The sequence below is a fragment of the Micromys minutus genome, assembly GCF_963924665.1.
Source record: "Micromys minutus genome assembly, chromosome: 2".
Taxonomy (NCBI): Eukaryota; Metazoa; Chordata; class Mammalia; order Rodentia; family Muridae; genus Micromys; species Micromys minutus.
Window position 1 is genome coordinate 95668248 of NC_137971.1, and position 25415 is coordinate 95693662.

At 52.5% G+C, this 25415-nt stretch overlaps 1 protein-coding gene across 2 annotated transcripts in view; it reads right to left on the reverse strand.

Moving 5' to 3' along the window:
- The window catches only part of GDPD5 (glycerophosphodiester phosphodiesterase domain containing 5), a 76145-nt gene extending 51612 nt beyond the window's left edge, over positions 1–24533 (reverse strand). For both annotated transcript variants that reach the window (XM_080913155.1, XM_080913154.1), the window contains exon 1: positions 23850–24533. The gene's annotated coding sequence lies outside the window, so the exon portion shown is untranslated. The remainder of the gene's footprint in view (positions 1–23849) is intronic.
- Between the last annotated feature and the right edge of the window lie 882 nt (positions 24534–25415).

Sequence of the window (25415 nt, forward strand, 5' to 3'; positions counted from 1 at the left end):
GTCTTGGTTCCCCTGCAGTGAGGGGAGGTGGGGTTGAGAGAACCCCCAGGAGCTCATAGGCAAGACACTGCTTGGAGGAACAATATCCATGGCATCCCCCGACCTCTGTGTGCACACACTCATACACCCACACACTCACACATGGACACACACACACTGAATATTTCGACACTATGCCATGAAACTGTCACTTTACACGTGCAATTCAGTTTCTACAAGGAAGACATGCTTGCAGCAGTGGGAAGGCTGACTCTTTAACACCCCTAATGGGCCAGGCTGATACAACTCCATACATTGTCTCACCCCACAGCAGAAGGGATCTGGCAGAAGGGAACTCTGCAACAGGCAAGTCCCAGTGGCTCACCAGAAGCCGAGTGGCCGACACACATTACCAGAGCCTTCCTGAGTGTCCCATGGACTCACAGCACAGACTGGAGTAGCCTGTGATAATAAAGGAGAAGGCTTTTGTGTGGTGCAGGAGGCATGCTGAGGGGAGCAAGTGAGAGGTCTTCTTGCTGGGGGAGGGGAACAAGGGCAGAGCTGTCCCCCCTTTGTCTTAGGGTTTTACTGCTGTGGACAGACACCACGACAAAGGCAACTCTCATAAGGACATTTAACTGGGGCTGGTTTACAGGTTCAGAGGTTCAGTCCATTATCAAGAAAAGAAGCATGGCAGCATGCAGGCAGGCATGGTGCAGGGAGAGCTGAGAGGTCAACATCTGCATCTGAAGGCTGCTAGTGAAGACTGACTTCCAGTCAGCTGGGGTGAGAGTCTTTAGCCCACGCCCACAGTGACACACCTACTCCAACAAAGCCACACCTACTCCAACAAGGCCACACCTACTCCAACAAGGCCACACCTACTCCAACAAGGCCACACCTCCTAATAGGGTCACTCTCTGGGCCAAGCATATACAAACCACCACACCCATACTCGGCTCCTGCCTAGCACAGGGCTAGACCCACATGGCAATCAGAAGACTTACTCCCCTGGATACCCCAGCGCAGCTCTAGACATTTTAGACTGTTTCCTCCTTGAGCCCACTACCCTAGGTCCAAACACACACACACACACACACACACACACACACACACACACACACACACACACACGGATAACAAGCACAGAGCAGTATGGGGCACAGGGTCCAGTCTATCCTCACTTTCAAGCAAAGAGGTTCCCTGACTGGGGCCAGAGCAGAGCTGAGAAGGTACATGCCGGGTGCCTGGTAAACTGGCCATAGAGCTGAAGCAAATCTTGGAGCTCTCACCTCTATCCTTCTGCTGGGTGACCCCGGGCCAGTCACTCTGTGTGTCTGGGCATCAGCTGTGACAAACAGGGATAATTGGTACCATACTAAAATCATCTGACTTTAGATAAACATCTGTCCAAGTTTGGTTAGGAACCTGAGGCAGACTCTGAGGTACAGAGATGGGAAAAAACCTTGGCCAAGGTCACACAGCAGGTCATGGGTGGACTAGAACCCAAGCCCATGCTCTTCAGGGTCAGACTCTCAGTGGCCTGAGTCAGGAGGCAAAATTGTGGGTGACATCACCTGTGATGTCACGGAGGGTAGGGGTGGAGCTAGGGTGGGGACCATCGAGACCAACCCAGGCTGACCTCAGCATTCTAAAGTAAGATTCTGGGGCTTAGTCAGAACAGGACGGAAGGACAACTTTCTGTTTGTTCCTTCCTGAGACATGATGACCAGAGTGAGTTCCCCAGGAAGGAAAAGCCAAGTGTAACTGAGGAGAGACCAACCAAGGTCCTCCATGGCCCTGACATAGGCCGGAGTCCATTGTCACTGATGTCTGCTGGACTGGAAGGGAGTGCCACAGCCAGACTGGCAAGCTCCAAAGCTGCTGGGTTGCAGACACGCTACTGCCAGTCCTCTGGGAGCACGGGGGCACCTCCAGGCTGAGTTCACGGAGAGCCAGGCTGTAGGAGCAGCAGGTGTGGTGATGGCCCCGATGACTGTGTGATCCCGGAACTCCCTTCCTGCACCCTGCTTAGGAGCTGCCAATCACCGGGCTGAGTCTTGGGCAGTCAGCATCCCACAGACCTTTTCTCCCAGTCCCGTCTGGTCTCAGAAGTCAATGCCCCCTTTTCCTGGAACCCTTTACTCTTAGGGACACACTGGACCATGTCAACCTCCTAATAGCAGGCTTTGGGAGCCCAAATTACCCTGGACCGATGGAATCCCTGTACCCCAGGGACCACCATCCTCCAAGGTATCTCTTGGTCCTGGAGGGTTTCCACTGGGTTTCTCATTGTCTTCCGATCAGCTGCTGGACTGAGCCAGACCCCCTGCACGGGGTTGGCTGAGATCACCTCTCCTCCTCCCCTTTCCTTAGCAGTTTCTGTATCACTAAAATTCCTGAAAACCATTCTCATGTGGCTCCTGCATCTGGGCTATGTGACCTTGGACACCTACGGGACCGAGCCATTGCAGAGCTGAAGGAAGTGAGGCACAGAAGTCTCCATCAGCCGGGCAACAGAATATAAACTCTGTCTGAGGTCTTTCCAAATGACAGCCCAGGCCCTGACCCCTCTGCTCCTCTTTGCCCATGGCTCGCATCATCTGGGTGAGTCGGTGTTTTCAAATGCTGCTGTCCCTCCTGCTGGTGCTCTGAGCTCACTTCCCTACATTTCTCTCGTCGTCACTAGAAAGAAAAGGGAAGAATCTATGGAAGGTCCAAGGAGAATGATTCAGTCTCAGACTCCTAGCTGGCTCTGACCCTGTTTTTTGGTCAATCCTTGTGAGTCAGGGCGGGCCTGACATTCTGGGAATGCATGGAGACTTCAAACCAACTCCATGAAAACAAGTTGTAAAAACACTGGCCGCAGCTCAAAGCACTTGGTCGGATGATAGGTTTGGCTCCCAGGCCAGGGTTGAACAAGTTCATCAAGAGGGAACACACAGCAGGAGAGACATAGGCTAGACTCAAAGGAAGAACTTCCTAGTAATTGAGACCTAGGACTGACCGGGGTGGGTCTGGGTGTAGTCTCTTTGCAAATAGGCAAATCAGCATTCTGACCCTTCCAGGACCTTCTAGTCTGAAACATCTAAGAAACAGTCTCAAGTGCTGAAGAGACCACGATCACTTCAGGCTCCTCTCCCTCCTGTGCCTGGTCCAGGAAGGTCCTGGGCTTCTCCCAGCCTGCTGGAGGCTGCTTTATAGACCTGAAGGCAGATGGAGGCCTGGAGGTGGGCAGTGCTTTGGGCAGGATACAGGCTGCCACCACAATCCTTCCTGGGCTTATATGTACCACATTGTCCCTATAAAAAAAAGGGCACCCCCTGCAGTCATCCCTCCAAGCTTGCCACTGAAGACCACAACTGGTCCTTAGGGTACTACCCCCACCCCTAACCCGCAGACAGGTTGCTTCTAGCTGGAATGATACAGGGCTGAGTCTTCCAAACACTGGGCTCTGCTCCTGTCCCCACACCACTTCCCAGCTGTGCTCCCTGGAGTCATGGCTCAACTCCTCCTTGTCGGAAGCTCTGGTTGCCCCCACAGACTTCAGTATGTCTTTAGCTGTTTGCAGACAGTTTGTTTCTTTACGCCCCACCCCTCCTCCAAGTCTAGAAACACCCAAAGGAAGCAGATGTCAGAGACTCGGCTGGCTCCCAAAGCAGCCACCTATCTGTGTCTGCTCTGACCCTAAGTCCCCAAGGACAGATGCCTCCCTCTGTTTCTTCAGGAGCCCTTTATGAGTCACGCCACTTTATTGCTGCTTCCCAGAGCTTTCCCACGTGCCCAGAGAGCACAGGAGGTGCCTCTTCCACATGCATCCGCCGCCACACACAAATACATACATACAGACAAAATGCACAAGATATGCATGCAGGTGAATGCTCCTACCAAGGAGACACACGGGCACCAGCACATAGGCTTGTGGGGCACAGAGATGGGCCTATGGGACATGAACATCCTAGAGACAGAAGAGACCTGGATCATGGCTGTTCTGAAGCCAGCAGTTAGGACAAACAGTAGAGATGACCAGCTAGCTCCTCAGCCATCCCCCGAAGGGCCATCTGCTCTGTCTGGACCCTGAAGCTGTAGAAAGGTGAAGGAGAAGGGGAGGGCAAGGGGCACAGGCAAAGGTGGAACAAAGGAAGCTACCCCAGTGACTATTAGCCCCACTGGCCCTTCTGCCAAAGCAGGACTTATCCCCTGCAGTGGAACAAACTGAATAAAGAAGGGAACAAACAGGCTCTGATCCATTGGAAGTGGGGAGGAGAGAACCAGGCTACATGCATCACACTCAAAATTGACAGGGGACACATGTCACTCTCAAAAATGACAGAAACAAATGCGGCATGGGCCTCATCTGCCTGTCCCCCGCTCCCCTGGCCCCTCCCAAATCCTCTTTACAAGTCTCCACTATGGGTCCTGCAGGACTTCACACCTTCTTCTGGTACCTACAGATCAAGACTGAACACCATAGCAAAGCTTTTCTCAGCCTGGCCTCAATTCACCTTTCTAGTCCTGCCCTCTGCACCTGAGGGACTCCACCCAGCTCTGAATTTCCTTCCTGTGGAACATGTGTTGATGGTCTCCCCTTGATAAACTCCTACAGACCCATCAGTACCCATTTGGGAAGTGCCACTGTTCCTAGGATTGGCTTCAGTAGTGGCAGCCAGGTCCCACGGTCAGCACGGCATGGGTAAATGGCATATGGTCAAAATCACACCGGGCTATATATAGCTACAGCTTATATGTGATGCCTAGGCATTGTTCTAGGCATTTCCTGTTTTGACTCATGTAGCCCTTATGACAGGGGCAGATTGGATTTCCAGAGACATCTGCAGCAGCACAGCCCATCCCCCACAGCCCTCTAAGTGTCACTCTGAAATTTTCCCTTGGGGAACTGAGGTCTATATACCCATGCTCAAGGGTGGGAGAGCCTGAAAGTGGAGGCTGGGGGGACGCTCGGACCCTCTCAAAGTCATATCTCGGAAGGGAATACAGCTGTTTGCTTCCCCCCCTCACTTCTGAGCATGCGTCATGACCCTGAACCCCTTTCTAGGAGCTTTGTCTACATAGGAACCAGCCTGCTATGGGAGGGCTCAACCAGGTATTTTAGTTTGTTTGTTTGGAGACAGAATCTAATTGTATGGCCCTGGCTGGCCCAGAGCTCATTAGGTAGACCAGGCCTGCCTCAAACTCAAAATGATCCTCCTGAGTGCTGGAATTAATCACCATGCCTAGCTCTCTACTAGGTTTTTGGACAAAAGAGGCCCTGAAACTACATGAAGACAAAGAGAAGTCTCAATCCCAGTGGTCTAGCTCCTTGCTGTTCAAGCCGCATGCACCAAGTCAGGATCTGCTTACCCGAGCCCGACTTAAACCTCTGATTTATAAAACAAAAGGCAGCTGTTTGTTTTATTTGCTTTGTTTTTTGGACAGAGTCTCATGTATTCCAAGCTGCAAGTCACTGTGTAGTCGAGGATGACTTTAAACCTCGGGTTCTCTTGCTTCTACCTCCTGGGTGCTGGGAATACAAATCTGTACCACCATGGTTGGTTTTAGGAAGTAGAAGGATCAAACACAGGGCACTAGGTAGTTGGGCAAATACTCTCCAATTAAGCTATATTTCCCTAAAATGGTGGCTTTGTTTTGTAACGTCATGAGGTTTGGGGTAATTAGAAAGGCTCTCTGCTTTAAAGAAGCAGGACATAGGGCACAGAAAGCTTAAGCAACTTGGCAGAGGTCACACAGGCAGTAAGCGGCAGAGGCAGGATTTGAACCCAGACAGCTTCAGCTCCGAGTCCACACTCTTTCTGCCATGACTGTATTAAGTACTTCTAGGTTTGACTGGTCTCCCATCCCCACTGCAGGGCTCAGGGGAGGGGGAGGGGAAGTATGGGGACTGGGGAGGGTGGGAGAAGGGGGGGTTGTCTAATGGGTATACAGTATCAGTTTTACCGGATGAGAAGATGAATTCTGGAGATGAAGCTCTGGGGTAACACACTTTCCCCTGTGTATTCATACAAGGCCCTGGGCTCTAAAACAACCACACTGGGGTCTTGCTGTGCAGCGAGGCAAATGTAGTTACTACCATGCAATTGTGAGTCGAAATAGCACATATGGTAAGGTGTGTAATGTGTTTCTTTTGGCTTTTTAAGACAGGGTCTCCAGCCTAGACTGGTCTCAACTCTCTATGTAGCTGAGACTGGCCTTGAACTTCTGATCCTCCTGCCTCCACATCTCCAGAGCTGGAATCACAGGCCTGTGTCTACCATGCTGGTTGGTTAATGTAGTGGCAGAAATTCAACCCACGGCATCACCCATGCATCACGGCTTCATCCATGCATGGCAAAGATTCTACTAAATGAGCTACTTCCCCTGTTCTGTGTCATAAGTTTTAAATATAAAGTAAAATTTAATAAAATGCTCCCAGTCTGGGGGCAGACAAGAGCTAAGGAAAGGTATTGGGGGGGATGGGGATACAGGAAGGCCTCAAATTTAGCACAGGAATACTTCAGTGGGCAGGATTTGGGCAAACACATATGGGCCTGGGGCCCTCCAGGCTAAGGCTGGACCTCTAACTGACTCCAAGCCTAGACTTCCCAAGTCCCCAAGGTCTGCCCCAAAGTGATACTCTTGAGGAGAGCAGTTCTTGGTCTTCAAGAAAGAAGGGGTTCCTCGAGTACCTACTGTGTGCTCCTATGCCTACTTACATTATGTCCTAGGTCCCCTCCTGTCCTAGGGCCTCTATCTTCCTGAGTCGTGATCCCCAGGTATCCTTACAGGTCTCACACTGGAAGTCACTGGGTTGAAGTGGACACTAGAAGCCTGCAGAAAGGAGAGTCTAGGACACAGCCTGGAGGGGAAAGCAGGGACCTGGTACTTTGGTCTCATGACCCACCCCAAGTAGCCTCTGCCCACTTTGTGGAAGGGACACTGAGACCCAAGAGAGTTTGATTTGATTCAGACTGAACAGGCTTATGTCTGGACCTGGTGTGTGCATCTGGTGTGTGCATGATAGGGCTTCAATCCCCAGCTCCTGGCCAGTCGTTCCACATAGGATGCCCAAAGCAGAAAAGGCTCAGATATATAGCAAACCGTGATTTCCTATCATCATAAGGATAAAATTTTCCCATCCTGGATCTCCCTCAAAGAGATCTGACTCTGGTCTCTCCCCGGCCCCTGCCCCAGCTCTCAGCAACACCCTCCCTCAAAAGCACAGGGTAGGTAACTCTGTAAGGTCACATCAGGGCATTATACCACGGATCCTCTCTGTAATCACTGGGTAGGTTAGATGAAGTCGGGGCACCACATTTTGAGGCCAGGTTTGGCATACAGTAGGCACTCAACGACAGCCACTACCGTCAGTCCTCTCCTTTCAGACAAAAAGACATTTTTATTGATTGGTTCGTTCCACTCAAAGGTTGGTTTGTTTGTCTGAATTGTCCCAGAAGACATTCCCCCAGGACACTGGGAGACCGGAGGCCCCGGAGAGAAGGGAGGTGGGAGGAGCAGCCATACGCCACAGAAAAAGGAAAAAATGTCATTTGTCCCCTGGGACCAGACTGTGAAACTCTTGTCAGCTGCCCCTCCACCCAGGAGAACCCAGGGTGGCCCCAGATCCTGCTTAATAAGCTCCCCTGTGCCTGTCGGGAGCTGATGTACTTAGGCTGTGCTTAGATCACCTACAGCCTTCTATTCTTAGCCAAACAGAACCTGCGTGGTGCCTGTCCCGCACTGCCCAGAAGAACCTGCCAATCCCAGGTGGCCACTCACAGCAGTGGGTCATACGTGGCAGCTCTGTGGCCTGAATTGAGCCAGGTCTCAGGAGGACCTCAAGGTGGGCCAGGAACACTGGGCTGGATCCAGGTTTAGATTCTATGACTCCTGAGGCTCTAAGTTGTTCCACATTACAACTTCATATGGCCAAGGCTCTAAGGTCCCATGAGATGGTAATCTCTAGATCCGAGGCTAAAAGACATATGGTTCTAGAAGTGTAAGGGTCTCGGAGGGTTAGGAAGACGGGCCCTCTTGTCATACATATCTGCCCTTCCCCAGTCAGCCATGGAGACAGAGACTGTCATAAGTCTCATGATCCTGGGCCCCCTTGAGCAGTACAGCACAGCTAGTAGACTCCCCTCTCTCCAGTCACCCCAACCTGCCAATAACCTTCCCCATGACCCTCCAGCACTAGACACTGCTGGGCAGGGTGACACTCAGCGTCTGTCCTGTGCCTGTAGGGCCAGCACACCCTGTCATAAGCAGCAGTGAATGACCTGTCACAGTCCCAAAGTGGAGAACTGGGGTGGGTGGCCATAGATCCCTGACACTGCCTTACTTTTGGTGACAGCTTCATGGGACCGCCTCTTCAAACACCCTGTTCAATCTGGGAAAACTGGGGTAGAGACAGGAAGATGGGTGGGGTGTTCAAGGTCACACAGGGGAGCTGGAGGCAGAGCACAACAAAATCCTTCCTGGGTGTCCTGTGTGTTGCCAATGGGCTTATCTTTGGGCTAGTGCCTACCATTGATCCTCTCTGGGCCCTTCCTTTCCACCTGTCCCAAACTGAGGCCCCTGGGGCATGCCTGTCTTCTGTCCTCTGAGTCCCCAACGCAGTAACTATACCATAAAGTCATCTGTGGAACAAACTGAGAAGCAGGAGATGGGCAGTGAGTGGATCATGGCCTCATGCCCAAAGCTGGCTGCTGAGCGCACATGTGGTCTGTTGAGGACTGACCCTGACATTCGTAGGGGACATTTGTCAAGCACACCAGCAGCTAATTAGCCAGCTGCTCCATCAAAGGAAGCAAATGAAGCTTACACAGCCCATCCTCATAGCCTGGCTGTCACCAGGACCAGGATGCCAGCCATAGTTGCTAGAGGCCCTGAGCTGTATCCCCCAGGGCCCCACAGCCCAGTAGCTTCTGCTTTTCCTTCAGCGCAGCATATGGAGAACATAGCCTGTGGTTCCCCGTGACACAGGAACAAGGAAGAAAGAGACTCCTTAGATCACCTGGTTAGCCTGCAGGGCTGCCTGGCACCCCTGAAAGTGACAGATGCTGAGGTGATTTGAAGTGACAGGTGTTAGCATACCTTTGCTGTTGCTCCCTCCCTGTGGAAATGGTCTCATTCTTGCTGAGGGAGACCACAGATCAAGTATCTAAAGCTCTCTCTCTTCACTGCAGCTTGGAATCGGCCCTTCCCTCCTAATAGGTGGCTCCCCATGCACCCTGCTTGCTTTGACTTCAGCTTAGCCTGTGAGATCAAGCCACTTCAGCAGCCCTTTCGAACAAGGTCAGAGAGGCAAGCTGCAAACCCAAGGGTCCGCAGGCACAAGCGTAAAACCCAGGACAGAGCCCACTCTTTGGCTCTTCTGCGCCAGAAAAACGGGAGGTGGATTAGTGACGTGACTCGGTGGTAGCATGCCGACCTAGTATGCCCAAAGCCTTGAATGCAAAAAGCTCTGATTCCATGCACAGGATTGGGGAGTGTGTATGGCTTTTCTCTGTAACCAGCTTAAGTTACATTGTTATTCTGTTACATCCTTTCAACTGCTGCCACCCCTAGGCCTCTTCTACCCACCATCCCAAGCGCAGGGAACATCTGGACTGTCTAGGGGCTAGCCTTGCCAGCTGCCTGCTCTCTGCTCTGCTCTGATGGGGCTAGGACACCATCTGGGAGCTGTAGGCAAAAAGGCATTAGGAAGGACCCTCGGGATTCAAGAGGATGGGATGTTGGGTCAACCCAGCTCCATCCCTTGAGACTCCGTCCTGGCCAGGGTGCTCTGACCAGGCACACTGTGTCGCCAGGCTGCTGGTGCCTGGAGTGGATGCCCTGGGCTTTAATGACATGAAGCAGCAGTAGTCACCCTGGAGACCCTCAGTTGCCCTACTGACACCTTCTTGAAACCAGTAGGGAAAGGGCAGTGGGTGTTAGAATGGCCGACCTGTTCTGTCCCTCAGGTCCTGTGAGTATCAGCCCCAACCCTTTATCACTGTCAGCTGCCCAGTGCCAGACCACCCCCCCATGTGCAGTCAGGTCCTGTGGGCCCAGCCTACAGCAGTGTTAATAGGCTGAGGAGAGTTCCTGACACGTATCTCCCACCTTTCAGAGGCCAAGCCCTCATACTCCTGGGATGTAGCTGAGAAGAGGGGTGTCTGGTCCCTGAATCCATGAGACAGAAGGGACACAAGGCATCTGTCCCTGCTCCATGCACACTGACACACAGTACTGGCTTGTGTGAGCAACCTGTACATAATTTCCAGAGCCCTATTACTGTGTCCTGAATAAACCTACGCAGCAGGGGAAGGCTGCTAGGAACCTGTGAGCCATTACCAGACACTTGCAGAAACAAGACAAGTGAGACAGAAGCCTTCGGGGGTGGGGGTGGGGGATACCAATTAAGCGAAACACATTATCAATGATCACAGTTTCACAACTGGTTGGGGGGTGGTGTCAGTATAACTGTCTATCTATCTATCTATCTATCTATCTATCTATCTATCTATCTGTCTGTCTGTCTATCTATCCATCCTTTTTTTTTTAAAGACAGGGACTCATCTATCCCAACCTTAACTTGAAGTTAACACAGAATCAAGGATGCCTTCAATTTTATGATCTTTTTGTCTTTATCCCTTAAATGCTTGGATCAATTGCAGATGTGTGCCTCTGTGCCTGATTGATATACACTGTTGGGGATTGAGCCCAGGGCTTTCTAGGCAAGCACTCTACCAGCCGAGCTACACCCCAGCCCCTAAGTCGGTGTATAATGTCTCCATGTTATCTCCCTAGATCAGCACAAATGGCTGGTGTGGGAGTTATTATTACTATTGTTGTTCAACAGAGGAAGAACCTGAAGATGGCAGACAGGGGAATCTTCCATAGTTCCTACCCTGGGCCAATTGGCATGCACCAACCCTCCTTCTCACCTCTCCAGACTCTCCCTGCTTTGTCATGAGATCTGGGACCTTAGGGGAGCAATTAGAGAGGTGACCAGGGCTACCAACCGTGGAAGCAAGGCAAACAGAGGGGTGAAGGTGAGGCCTCTGATCCCTCCCAGATGGGGCAACCTGGAGGACCTCGAGACTGCAGGGAAAGTGAGCATGCTCAGAACTCCCGAGAGCCTTTAGCCATTGGAAGGATTTACCCGTGGCCTTGCCTAACCACAAAAGAGGACCTGAGGCCCGCAGAGAAGAAGAACCTGCTTAAAGATCCAACCAATCCACAAATGCCAACTGGGTTCTGAAGACACCAGGATGAATTTACTTGGCCCTGACCCTCAGGACCCTCTTGATCAGTGAGGCATTCACCCAGCTGGTCTTTAGACATCCTTGTTTACCCAGCAGCCTTCCGGTGGTTTTCCTCTGCCCCCATTGTCCAGAGTCCCTTTGAGCATTCCTGTACACTGCCACTTCCACACCTTCGCTCCAGATGTTGCTTTGCTGAGAACAATGGACCCACCCCATCTCCCCCCTCTGTAGCACCTCACTATATATCTTTGACGCCAAGTCCAGGCCGATGGGCCTTAGGAAGCAGCATCCTGTGCTCTCTGCCCTCCCGCCTTTTCTGAGCCTGCCTTATTCCACTTGACACCTCAGACTTCCTGCAGCAGCTGTGAACTCTGCCAGGGTAATTGGTCCTTCTTAGCTCCTAGGAGGTCTGATACTAAGCAGGGCCTAGGTACAGTTCTACAGCACAGAATAAATGTGTCACCCACCCACCCACCACCACGACCTGGAACAATTAAAAAAGTACTTCTTCCTTTTAAGGCTTGTATTTGCCTTTCTTTAAAAACCCTTAGTGAGCCGGGAATGAAAATGGAAGATTCTTAGTCAGACGTGTCTTGGCATTTCCCGGGGCTGGCTGCGTGCCTGGCCCACAGACGGTGCCTGAGACAGGTCCGTTTGGTGGGTGAAGAATCCAAACATCTCTACCTTCCACGTATCCTGCAGCCTGAAGCTCTACCATTGTAGCCGAGCCCTGCCTTGCACCAGTGTCCCCAAGATAGTCTCCGGAACACAAACAGTCCTAAGCCGAGAAATGAGCCTCTCCCTGTGGCTTTCTTGTGCCAGGTAGCCTGGTGACAACTTGCCAGGCATCTTGTTGCAGGTTCCAGGCTCCAAACAAGCTTGGGAACCTGGCGTGACAATACACACCTGAAATCACAACACTTAGGAGGTAGACACAGTCGACCTGGAAGTCAAGGCCAGCTCTGATTATATGAGGCTCTGTCTCAAAAACAAAGCATACCACAGAAGCTCACATGTTTGGGAAGGGCTAACTGTACACCGGAACACAGGAAAAGCCCCAGGAAGATTCTTAGTTACATGGTATATGTTGTCCTATGCCTCTTCAGAGCACCATGGGAATCAGTACAAGTCCCTGGCAGGACAGGGTGTGTGTGTGTGTGTGTGTGTGTGTGTGGTGTGGTCTCTGTGTGTGTATGTCTGTGTGTGGTCTCTGTGTCTCTGTGTGTCTCTTTCTCTTTCTGTGTGTTACTGTGTATGTGTCTGTGTGTGGTCTGTGAATGTGTGTGTCTGTTAGTAAGTGTGTGTGTGTGTGTGTGTGTGTGTGTGTGGTCTCTGTGTGTCTCTTTCTGTATGTCTCTTTCTCTTTCTGTGAGTCACTGTGTATGTGTCTGTGTGTGGTCTATGTATGTGTGTGTCTGTTAGTAAGTGTGTGTGTGTGTGTGTGTGTGTGTGTGTGTGTGAGGTCTCTGTGTCTGTGTATGTGGTTTGTGTCTGTGTCTCTGTATGTAGTCTGCATGTCTATATGTCTATGTGTGTGAGTGTCTGTGTGTGTCTGTGTGTGGTCTCTGTGTCTGTGTGTCTCTTTCTGTGTATCATTGTGTATGCATCTGTGTGTGGTCTGTGTATGTGTTTGTATGTGTGTCTGTGTCTAAGTGCCTGTGTGTGTGTGAGTGTGTCCAGCCTCTACCACCAATCCTTGGTGACAAAGAAAAAGAAGGTGACACTGTACAGCCTGCAAACAGAGGACAGAGGAAGGAAATGGTCAAAGATGGGCAGAGATGTGAGCTAGCTATGGGACAGGGATTTTGCTTGCTGAGCTAGGCATCCATTGTTAGCAAAGTGGGGCCAAGATTCCTCCTTAGAGTGTTGTGGAGATTCAGGGTGGGAAGACAAGCAGAGGCAACAGTCGAGTGCCAGCAACTGCTCTGTGCATCATGATTTCCCTGTCTTCTGCCAGAAGGGTGTGGCCATGTCCTGACCAAGCATAGCCACTGCAGAAGTCCTCCACCAGTAGGGATGGAGTCTTCAGCGAGGCCTGGGGCTGCAGAGGCTGGCTGGCTGAGTCAAGGAAGGCTAATAACAGCCACTTAGAAAAGATACTCAGGCAAGCCTGAGGGGGAAGACAGGGGTGCTGGGATGCAGGAGGCAGGTTTGTGGACAGCAGGATGAAGGGATGAGGAGACCAGAGTCAAAGCACAGAGCTGAGCAGGTAGAGTCACAGGAACAGGCATTTGGCAAAGCAGGCAAGTTCTGTAAGGCCTATCCTTACAAGATGACCACTCCTACCCTGAGCAGGAAAAAACCATCTCCCTGGCCCAGATTTCATGTTCTTGAAGGTTCCATACAAACTACACAAATGGTTTTACTGAGGAGAGGAAACCTTTGAGCATGACACATACACAGAGACCACACACAGACACACATACCCACAGACACACACATACACACACACACACACACACACAGACACACACACACAGACACACACACACACCCACAGACACACACACACAGACACACACACACACACACAGACACACACACACACAGACACACACACCCACAGACACATACACACAGACACACACACACAGACACACACATACACACCCACAGACACACACACACACACAGACACACACACCCACAGACACATACACACTGACACACACACAGACACACACACACAGACACACAAACACACACAAACACACACACAGACACACACCCACAGACACACAAACACACACAAACACAGACACACAAACACACACAAACACACACACAGACACACACCCACAGACACACACACAGAAACACACACACACACACACACAGACATACACTCCCTGTAAGATATCTTCATACATATATACCACTTGGCATGCTCATGCATGGGACATTTTGAAAGTACCTACTATGTTCCGGGCAAGTGTTGTTTGGCACTGTAGACAAGAGGCCACAGCAAGCAATAATACCACAGAGTAGGTTCTGAGTCAATGAGGCCGCAGTTCACTTGAGGGTAAAAGCAAGGTTTTGTAGGAAAAATAAACAAGTCCCCACAGACTGGAAGCCTGGAGAAAGAAACCACACCACTGAGTGGCCTCAGGCAGTCGGTCACCTTTCTTTGACTCTCCACCCTTTCGTCTGGAAAGTGAGGCCGATGGTAAAAAAACCACAAAAGCTGCAGCAGGCACAGTACAAGCATCCTTTCACTTGGCCAACACAGAACTCTAGCCCGGTGTGTGAGTGAAGACTGCCCCTTCCCCAGGTGACAAATCTGAGGAAGTGGAAGTCAAGGTGCAGTCCTAGGCAGGTCGGCTTCCAGAACCTACCCTCGTTGCCTCCCTAACAAATGTTCCTCACAGACTTTAGGGAATTCAGAGACATCAAGTGTCTAATGCTTTTGCAAGGCTACACTGGTGTGTGTCCAAGGCAACAGGAAGGAATCTTGAATCCCCTGCGATAGCAAAGTGCTTAAGTTCCCAAGGCATGCAGACCTGGTCTTGTCAGAATGCCTGCATTTCTTGGCTAGGCGCCTCCCAGGGAGAGTAAGCCATATTCCCGGGGTCCCTCAGACTCTTCCCCACTGCCCACAACCACCTGCCTATCCTGTGCTCCACCCCTGTGAGCCCCCTAGAGGGTCCTGCTTGGTCTGAGTGGTGGGGAGACTCTCCAGGGCCCCTTCCCACCCTCCCTGACAGACTGTGAGCTCTCTAGACAATTCTTGTACCAGTGTCTCTGAACCTCTCTGGCTTCCCTCTTGCAGGGGTAGAAGAGACCGTAGATCGTGCGGTTCTCCCAAAGGGAAAGTGCACACACACTCCAGAGCCTCTGTGAGAAGTTAGCTAGGACAGACCCAAGAGTGCCATGCTGGTCTGAGACGGGAAGCATCACCCCACCCAGAACCCCATCAGGAGCCCCCACCTGACCTTAAACGCAAGGCCACCCGTCGAAGCATCAACCTGAATAATGATTTATTCAGACCCTACCACACACAGCTATCAGGGAGCCCTTGACTACTCTACGCTCAGGTTGTCTGGAGCCCAACAATAAGAAAATGGCCATGAAGCTAAATTGCATGTCTTCACTAGGAAGACCTAAGGCAGATACCCTCTAGGCCCTCTGTGGGTATCTTCAAGCTGCCCTCGCAGTAAGACAGGCAGCCACCAGCATACAGGCTTCTAGATTAGCCCAAGGCTCTCTCCTCTGCCCCAGAACCATACCTTTTGGAGTATGAGTAGTTAAGACTAATTCACACACAAACCCTCCATCCTGGCTCTGCTATTAACTGCTGGGACCCCAAGCTCCTGGGTGGAAACTGGCAGGCTCTGTTCCCCGCCTGGCTGCTCAGTTCCCTGCCTTGATGTAGTTACTGTTGGGCACATTAGGATGGAGGATGGGGCTAACTGCCTCTGCACAGCCTCCAGACAAGATGAAAAGGAGTCCGGCTGCAGAACAATGGACTTCAGTTAGATGCCAGAAAGAACTTCCTGGAGAAGCATTAAGGATGACATAGAGAAGGAGCTGGGTGAGGGTGGCTGTAGAACTTCCTGTGAAATGTAAGACTTATACATGATGCCATTGCCTTTGGACGGCCTGGACGGTAGAGGTTTGCTACACCAGACTCACGGGTATGTGGCTATGGCTCAGCTTGGCTTCCTGGTGAGCTCGGAGTCCTGCTAGGACAGACTGCAGTCCACATTCCTCCCTCCACAAGCCCCTCCCCCCCCAGCACTGAGACACCACTTCTGTCACCGGGATGAGCTGTGAGTGAGGCAGGGGGAGGGCAGGATGCAGGTGCTCCCCGGTGACTGGCTGCAAGGGCTCTGTGGACACCATCACCATCTCCTGGGACCTCCCAGCATTTCTGTGCCAGATGCAAGCCACCTCTCCTGTACTGTCCCTTAGCTAGGCTCACGACACCTGTTCCCTGCACGGAAGTAGCCCCACATGCTTTCCACATCTTCCACCACCAATGATGGCTCTCTACCATAGCCTGTAGGCTCCATATTCCGAGACTGGGAGCTCCTGAGCCCAGGGTAGCGAGGCCTGAAGAAGGGTCAGAGACTAGAGGCAGCACTTACTGGCTCTAGGGAACGCTGAAGAAAGCCAACCACAGGGCTGGCTTTGAGCTGCATGCAGAGGCCTCAATGCACCTGCCACCAGTGTTTCCATAAACTCGTCACTGAGAGGTGAGGCGAGGAAGGCCTCTCTGGAACCCACCTTCATCCCAACTTTCTGGGAGAGACAACGATGGAGAAGAGGTGGCCCCAGAACCCTGTCTTTGAGAGGAATTGTAGCAGTTGAGGTGCTTCAGCATGGGGGCCCCCAGCTCACCATGCTAGCTGAGCTCAACTCCCCAACAGTCTCCTTCACACAGGAAACCCCTGCTCAAAGACAAAATTACTCGCCCCATGTCACCTCACAGTAAGTGACAAAGCTGAGACGAATAGGGCAGGTGCTGGTGTCTCTAAACCCACGGGCTTCTCTGCACTACAATCCTTGGATTGATTCTGCCACCAATACAGGGGGTTGACTTCAGTGGGGTCACCTGCTGGTGAGGGCTTGCACGGAGGCCTCTGATGTCCCCTACATACCCTCCCCTCGCTGAAAAACAAAACACCCCTCTGACATTCTCCAGTTCTCCCAGGTGGGACCAGGGCCTGGTAGGCGGGGCAGTGGGGTGTCCGGCTTGGAAAACAAGCAGGCTCAGACAAGGCTCCATTGTTATAGGGAGCCTGAACCAAGCAAATGGATTGCCGACTATCACTTACAGAAAAAGGGGGACAGTGGGGGGCTGAGAGATGGCTCAGTGGTTAGGAACGCTCCCTGCTCTTCCAGAGAACCGGGGCATGATTCCCAGCCCCAGCAGACCTGCCATCCTCTCCTGACCCCTGAAGGGACTAGGCATGCATAGATATAGAAGCAGACAAAACACCCACACACATAAAATAAATAAATACAGTGTTTTCAAAAAACAAAACAAACAAACAAACAAAACAATGGGAAGAGCCCCAAGTCTAAGGACTCACCCTTCCCAGCCCAGCCCCACACCTAGAAACCAGGTACAAGCAGATGGCTGGGCCAGGGACTCCGGCGACCGAGACCAGGCAGGCTCTGCTGCTGTGACCTTTCACTGAACACTGGTGACGTGTCAAGCACGCACATTCCATGCATGGCCTCGTCTTAGACATAGACTATTTCTAGCCCCATTCTTCAACGAGGAAACCGAGGCTGGAAGAAGACACCAGGGGAGTAAAGTCTGTCAGACGGAGGGTCTTCCTACCTGTCATTTTTTTTTCTTTTTTTCTTTTTTTTTTGCTCAGGGAAGTCTCAGGCCAGACAGTGTGGTCAGGAGCTGCTCCTCAGATGGGAAACCTTGTGGGATGCTCTAGGCAGCAAGTGAAGGTTACAGGCAGGCCTTAGATGCCACATACTAAAATGTCCTGAAGCTCTGATTACTGAATTAGAACAACGTGCCTCAAGAACAAGGAGCCCAGGCTTTCCCAAACTGCAGAGAGTTTCTCAGAAGGTCAGGAGCTACTGCAGCCAACCCATCCCTGGAACCTCTTTAGGGAATGAAGGGACTAAATATTCTAACCCCACGTTCAAGGGACAGAGTGTCCTTAACCTTCACAGCCAATCCAAATGAAGACAAGCACAAGGGTCCCCTGACATCAGAGTGCCTCTGAGTGAGTTTCTTTAGGATTCTTGGGGACAGGGAAGGCCTGGCTCCCTTTAGGTAGGAAAGAACTTTCTCTTTGAGTCTCTTGGGGAAGGTGAGATGTTTTGGGGAAGGGGCATTTTTTTCTTCTACCTTATTCTTTTTTTTTTTTTTTTTTTTTTTTTTTTTTTGATGTCTTGTTTTGTTTTAATTTTTTTGAGACAGGGTCTCTCCACAGAGCATGATTGTCCTGGAACTCAACTATGTAGACTAACTATGTAGGCTGCTGATCTTGAACCCACAGGGATCTGCCTGACTCTGCCTCCTGTGTGCTAGGATTAGAGTCATGCGCCCCAGGCCTAGCTAGGGCATTTTTTCAGAGTCTACTCATGCACAAGCTGGACAGCTATGGGGGAAAGCCAGGAATCCTTACTGTGACTGGCTTCTTTGTGAACCAGAAGATAAAACAGCTCCAAGCAAGTCTACCCCAGCTTGGGAAAGGCAAGGCCTCTTGGGTAAGTGGCCTATACTTCCTCCTCACATGCCTTTTGGCACACCTGTTGTAGAGGGAAGGAGGGCAGCCTACAGAGGTCAAAGGTCCTGGCTACCCTTAGGAAGTAAGACAGAAGCCCAGCTTAGAAGAACTGACTCCAAGAAGCTTTCTCGGATGTCTGGGCAGCCCAGCCCTGGCCTATCTGGTGACATTCTCTACTGTCACTGCTTCTGTGTCCTCCTCTCCCTACAACTGTCCTTTGCCTGGGACCTATTCCAACACCGTCCTTGAGCACCTGTTCCCTCCCAGCCACCTGCTCGGTGCTGGTGACACAGATAATAGTCTACCATTCAGATTGTTCGCTATGTACTTGGGCCGCGTGCGTGCGTGCATGTATGGTACCAGTGACTGAACCTAGGGCCTTGTACGACTCTGTTGGTTCTCCTCCGCCTCTGAGCCAACCCCTCAGGCTGTGCTGGGTCTTCAGGGCCCCTTATATGTAGGATCTATGACATCCTTACAAGAGCCCTGGGAAGGAGGTGATGTAATGCGTCCCATTTTCCCCAGCCATAGAGGTGGGATCATCCCAGCCTCAGGAAATCACTTTCAGCTTGGAACTTTGTCACCCACATGTTTACCTGTGGTCCCTAAGTTTCCCCCACAGCCCACGGTCTCCAGTGGTGTCACCTGTGGGTGGACGAAGAGTGTGGAAATGCTACCTCTCCTGCTTGCTCTGCATCTATTGGCCGGATCCCAACGGCTGGTCCCAATTGGGTCACTGTTGCTGCAGTGTTTGGGAGGAGACACCTAGGTCCCCCAGATATCTCAGTCCTACTGCCTACCCCAATCCCAGCTCAACCCCAATCCCTGGGAGGGCCTGGGAGCAGCATCTCCCATCCAAATTCACTCAAGAGCCTCCCACAGGAAGTCCTCCCCGCCATGCCCTAGCTCTAGTCACTGGCTTCCTCAGTTAGCTTCTTACAGAGCCATTCATTCACGAGGCCAAAGAGAGAAAGGCAAGAAGGTTCACTGAGAGGGTGCCAGCCTGCGTGCCAGACCTCAGCCGGTACCCTCTCTGTGTATCTCGCTAAGCCTCATACATTGCTATTATCAGCTCATCTTATAGATAAGAAAATGGGCGCCAGAGTCGAATGACTTGTGCCAGGGGCTGCCACCTCTTCTGTCCTGGGATAACTTCCTTGTGCCAAGCACAATGACAGACATTCAGGAGAAGGGTTCTTCACATTGGCCAGCAAGCAGACAGACAGATCTCTCCTTAGGCTAGTCAGTGAACAGAGGCCAGGGGCCAGCAACAGAGGAAGGCAGGGCTCTACCTGCTTGAGAGGAGTCCCAAGAGCTTCTGGGAAGAAGCATCTCCAGGCTGAGAAGGATTCTACCAATCCTCCCCTAACCACAACAGAACAGCAAGCAAGCCATGGCCCACAAAGTCCTGGCGCCCTACAGACAGCAGAGCAAGGAGAAGCCAGCTGCCCTGCCAATGACCCCACACTGGCCGGGCCAGCTGGCCTCTTGTCCTGCCAACCTGGCCTGTCCCCACCAGCTCTCAATCATAGCTAATGACCACGCTGCCTGCAGTCTAGGCCACCACCCTCCTTCAAGTGACCACGGTGCTCCTGGCCCAGATATCAGCCAGGCCAAAATCACAGCTGCTGTCCCACCACATCCTTCAGACCTGTGCTGTGGCTTCTTCTTCCTCTTGCCAGGGTCACAAGGACACTGCAGAGGACCTGAGACACTAAAAAGACACGGAGGGCCTGACTCACTGTAAGCACTGTACCTGCCAGCCAGCACAGAGCCCGGGGCCTGGGCTCCTTCCTGGGTTCTTTACTTAGTCCAGCACAGCCATACCCTGGCCTAGAGAAGACGGCTTGAGGCTAGGCTTGTCACATGCAAAGAATGCTTTCGAGGTACAGGGTGGAGCTGAGGACATTAAAAAACATCTCCTAAAAGCTGGCTAAGTGTCCATTCGGTGACAGAGAGGAGCACGGATTTCCAGTTCAAACAGCTGCAAGCTTGACTCTCTGTTCCCTGGACTTTAGCTGTAAGAATTTGGGCAAGACAGCGCCTCCATGCGCTCCAGTTTCCCGGCAAAACCAGCCGCTTTGTAGAGCTACGGTGACAGACAGTGTCTAAAGTCCTTGGCACACTGTGTAGACCATCCTAAGTAGTAAGAGCACCAGCGATTACTAACATCGCCGTGACAATAAAAGTTAATGTACAGGCATTTCCTAAACTGTAAAATATTATGACTTTTATCAGGAGATGTTTACTGTGATGTGTTAAACATTCACAGATGGCACCCCAGAGGGGTGGACAATCCAGGGACACCTGGGGGTGGGATTGGTGATCCAACTGGGCCAAAGCAGATCAAGTGAGAAGAGAGGGGGGAGGGATGTGACCCAGACTGTCCCAAAAGCAAAAGGGTAGATGGGTGGCCACACGGGGTGTGTTAAGTAGGCAGTGCTGAACAAGAAGCCTGAAGCCCCATTAGGGGCCGACTATGGCTGCCAAGGCCACACCCAAGGCCTGGTCATGGAGGGGCCCTAAACAGAACCTCCATTTCTCTCTCACCTGATTGCTCAGCCCTCTCTGAATCTGAATCACGACCCCAGTATTACTGTCCCAGTATTCTCCTCACCCCTCCACCTACCACCATACCACTTCATTCCCCAAAAAGACACTGACCCCCCTGTGTAGTCACCTGAAGCAGTCCTTCACGGACTACCATGCCTGCCTGACATTTTGCTTATGTGACCCTATGGTCACCCACAATGAACTTGAGACGTGAACCTCACTATGCTAATTTCATATAATAGTGACCATGTATGGTCAGGTGTCCTGGCCTGCAGTCTCACTGTGAGCAGGTGGCACAAGCAAAGTTCCCTGAAGATCTCCCTGGCCACCCCCATCCCCACCCTCTGGAATCAGAGACTTGCAGCTTGGTCCTAGCTGAACTACTTTGGTGGCCTCTAGGCACCCCTGTCCCCCTTCCCCAACAGTAGAGAGCTGGGAGGATAGTAGGTCCTTCTCTCCTTGTCCTGTTCTACACACACACACACACACACACACACACACACATACACACACACTCACAGCACAACCCAGACTGAGGCACAAACAGGAGCCCCTGGCCTCCTCTGTGGGGTGGAAGCAGAAAGGAGTGTTGCTATTTCCCTAGCCTGCCTCCCAGTGAGGGGAATGATAAATTATTCACTGTACCCTGTGCTTAGGGAGGCCAGACAATGGGCCAAAGGGAATGGACACCAGCTCCTGCCCCACAGGAAGTCACAGTGGGTGTGAGGATTGTTAGGATCCAGGGCCCCTTCCCAGCATCTCCAAGTAGATCAGAGAAGGCTTTGTAACTATGGGAGGAAGCACAGGACCTGCCCAGGAGCCCGAGATAGACATATGGTTGACGTTTCTCAGCCTGTGACTGCCACCTGTGTGTGTTCTAACCCTAAACAAGTTTGAGAATTTTTTTCAGACTTTTCAAAACTCCAGTTTCCTTTCTCCGTTGGGAAGGAAATGGACGGTGGCCAGGGACCGTGTCTCTATCTGTAGCTCAGTTAATCTTGGTGGGAGAGCCATTCCATTCTCATAGAAAAGCACAGGGCTCAGTGGGTAACATGGCCGCTTCTTCATCGAGGCACTGACCACTGGCCACTTCGGCTCCAGTCTGCCGCTTAGCAGACTGCGGAACTACAACACTTCACAGTTCACACTCAAATAGCTCCTGAAGCAAACTCATCAGGCCTGAGTCAAAGATTTCACCTCTCTGAGCCTCAGCTTCCCACACAAGATAGCCTTAAATAGCAAGCTCATATTGGGCAAGCTCCATAACTCCTTAGCACTTGACCGTTTGCCTATGGGACCCTCTCTTCCCCAGTAGGAAGCATGGTGCTCTGACCCCGTCTCTTCAGAAGGAGGCTTCCCCAGTCTCCTGCTCTGCCTGCTCTTTCCAGCACACAGTGAAGTGAGATCACAGGTGTGAAATTAGTTCATCAAAAGGGAGCTCTGTTTAGATTATAAGGATTTGAATCCTCAGGCAGAGGTGGGGGAAGGGGAATCCCAAGCCCCTTAGACACCTTCTAGGCTGCCCGAACCCCTCCAACCCCAGAAACAGGCTTCTAGTCGTAAGACCCTGATCTATATCCCAGGGGCTTTCCAAGGTAATTTCCCCAGACTCCAGGGGGCCCAGCCCAACAAAGGTTAACTAGTCCCAGCCAAGGCCATAGTGCCCAGACCAAGGCCATATGCCTCCTCCCCATCCCCACTCAAAACAAGAGCCCACAGAGTCCGTGCCAAATGCTCTTTCACAATACCCCTCTCCTACAAAGATCCAGAGGCAGTGGGAGGAACTTCTGCCTGGGAATCAAGACACCTGGGCTGTGTCCCCAGACCTGGCAGCTCTGCCCTTCAGCCCTAACCTTAAGGGGAGAAGTTCTCCCCTGGGCCACTCTGCACAGAGAGACTCAAGTCAGGCTTATTTGAGCCCTAACTCCAACCACACATGCTCACCGCTGCCTCAAACGTCCTCACCTCAACCTCACCCTGGGGGTGGGGAAAAGCTAGCCATAGATGTAAAAATGTGTGAGCTGGGAAGGGGAGAGGGCCCCCCCCCCCATGGATGCTTGGAAATCTTTCTCAGGTCTACTTCCCTCTCAACCACTCACTGGCTTTAGGACCTGGGGCCACTGTGCTTCCCACAAGTCTTCAGTGTGTCCCCATTAATAATGTTTAGGGAAGGTGGGTGAGTTCTGAGCCACCACAGCTCTAGTTTCCACATGGCTGTGGCTTGGGGGACCAATATGGTGAGTCCCTTAACAGGTAAGGAGTCCTTCGGTAACTTGGGGACTCTAACTATGGGAAGTAGGTTGTCCCTCCACACAAAACCCCAGAAAGAGATCTGGAATGGAACAGGGAAGCTCTGCCCTCAGCCCAGGTTCACCTTTCCCAGGAGGTGGCATGTCCACGATCCAAGAGTGGCTGGTTAGAAAGACCTCTTCAACTTCAGGACCAGTGCTTGGATTTTGATGCCCCAGAGGCCCCCACCGTACCAGTCTATCACTTGCAGGTTATCCACTCCCTCCCCCCTTGCTCTCTATCTTCTTCCTACTCCCCCGTCTAATACTCAAGCAGGAGGGCAGAGGACCTCAACCCTGCCACGCCTCAGTTTCCCCAATTGTCCGCGCCCATAACAATACATGATAGCTTTTATCTTAGGGTAGCTCTGAGCTTAGGATAAGGAATGATTTGTGTAAGGGCGGGGCTTGGACCTGCACACAATGGGCACTGAATAAGTGCGGGCTTCTCCCGACTATCTTCCTCGCACCCTCTCCTAAACAGTTGACTCTCTGCTGGTGTCCCCTCGACGCCCTCGGCTGACCCGGGCCCTGTCTCTAGCCTCCCCGGACTGCTCCCGGCGCGCATCCGGGACTCTCACCTGCAACCTCGGATCGCTGGAGATTCTTACTTAACAGGAGAAGCCCCTGTGTTCGCCTTGGGACAAGCACCTCCAAATCCTTTGCCTAGGGAGGAGAAAGGTGGCAGCTTCGATTCGCAGCACCAGCCCAGGGGTTTGGTTCGACTGTCTTGCCAGCTTGGGACCCCTCACTGTGCGCTGGACCGGGGCGGCGCCAGTACAGTTTCAAGTCCGGAGCAGTTCGATCCAAGGCAGCTGAAGATTTGGTTCTCCAGGAGCTGAAGGCCGGTGGGTGTCCCGGCTCCTCTACACTTAAGTCCGAGAGCCCGGGCCACCTTGCGCCGACCCGGGGGCGGAGGACACTCCGGCAGAGATGGGTCAGTATGATGGGGCCGAGAACGTCCCGTCTCGAAGCTCCAGATTAGGGCCGGGGCTCGAACGTCCCAGCAGCTCCGGACCACGGGACTGGGAAAGTCTAGGCGTGGAATGCGGGGCTCGGACAAGCAGGGCAGGGCAGGGCAGGCGGGGCGCCAGCGGCCAGAGCAAAGCGAAGAAGTCTGCCCAGGTCCCGACGCGCCTCACTCTGCAAATCTGGGCGGACCTGCCCGTCAGCAGACTCCGGAGCTCCTGGCCGCCGCTCCACTTCCTCCTCTTACCGGCTCAGCGCTCGCCGCCTGCTCAGCCCCGCGCCGCAGACTCTGCTAACGCCGCTGTCACCCTAGCCGCCCACCCCCACCCGAGCTGCAAACCAAGCTAAGCCGAGCCGAGCCGAACCCTACCGAGGCAGCTCCCGAACGCCTGCGAGCCTGGCCACGCCCCAAAGGGTGGAGCCAACAGAACCCCCGCCCATGGCCGGGCCTCGAGCAAAGGCGGGGCGTGCGGGACACTGCTAGGCGGGTCCCCGGGCGGTTGGGCAGGAAGAGCCAATGGGAGAGTGGAAAGGGGGCGGAATTTTGCTGAGCGTGGTCTGGTGCGGCTGGAGGACAATGAAAGCTGCGCGTAGCCGGTGGGGGGGGGGGGGTGCTGCTGCTTGGGGGCTAGGATGGTGGGAGAGGCGAGGGGGCCTGGGTTGACTGTGACCAAGCACGAAGGCAGCGGTGGGCGAAGGTGAAGCATGGAGGAGGCGAGAATGGGGCTGGGATGTCCCTGGATGGCGGAACCTGGGGCGTAGCGTGGTACTGCCAGCCTCTTGCTCCTCCCCGCTTCTAGGGATCCTTGCACCGAGCAGCATTTGAGAGCCGTAAAAGGTTTAGATTTTAGGAAGCGGTGCAAAAGAAGTTTGTACAAATAAAAAGCAGATCTGTTTCCCCACACTTCCCCTTTCCCAGAGTTCGACGGCTTAGGGAGGAACGTCCTTATAAGAGCGGAGGTGTGTGAGGACAACGCACCTCGAATCGTGACTTATGTCGGCTGTGCACCTCCTACCCCGCCCTGCCTTTGAGGTCCCAGCGTCCTGTGCGGAGCACTGAAAAGGCGTGAAGGGTTTTGATATATGAATGAATGTTTCGAGTGCGCGTGGGCGGGGCTTATGTCATTTATTGGCTTGGGGAGCCCTAGGATAAGGCAGCCCAGTGCAGACTCTTCTGT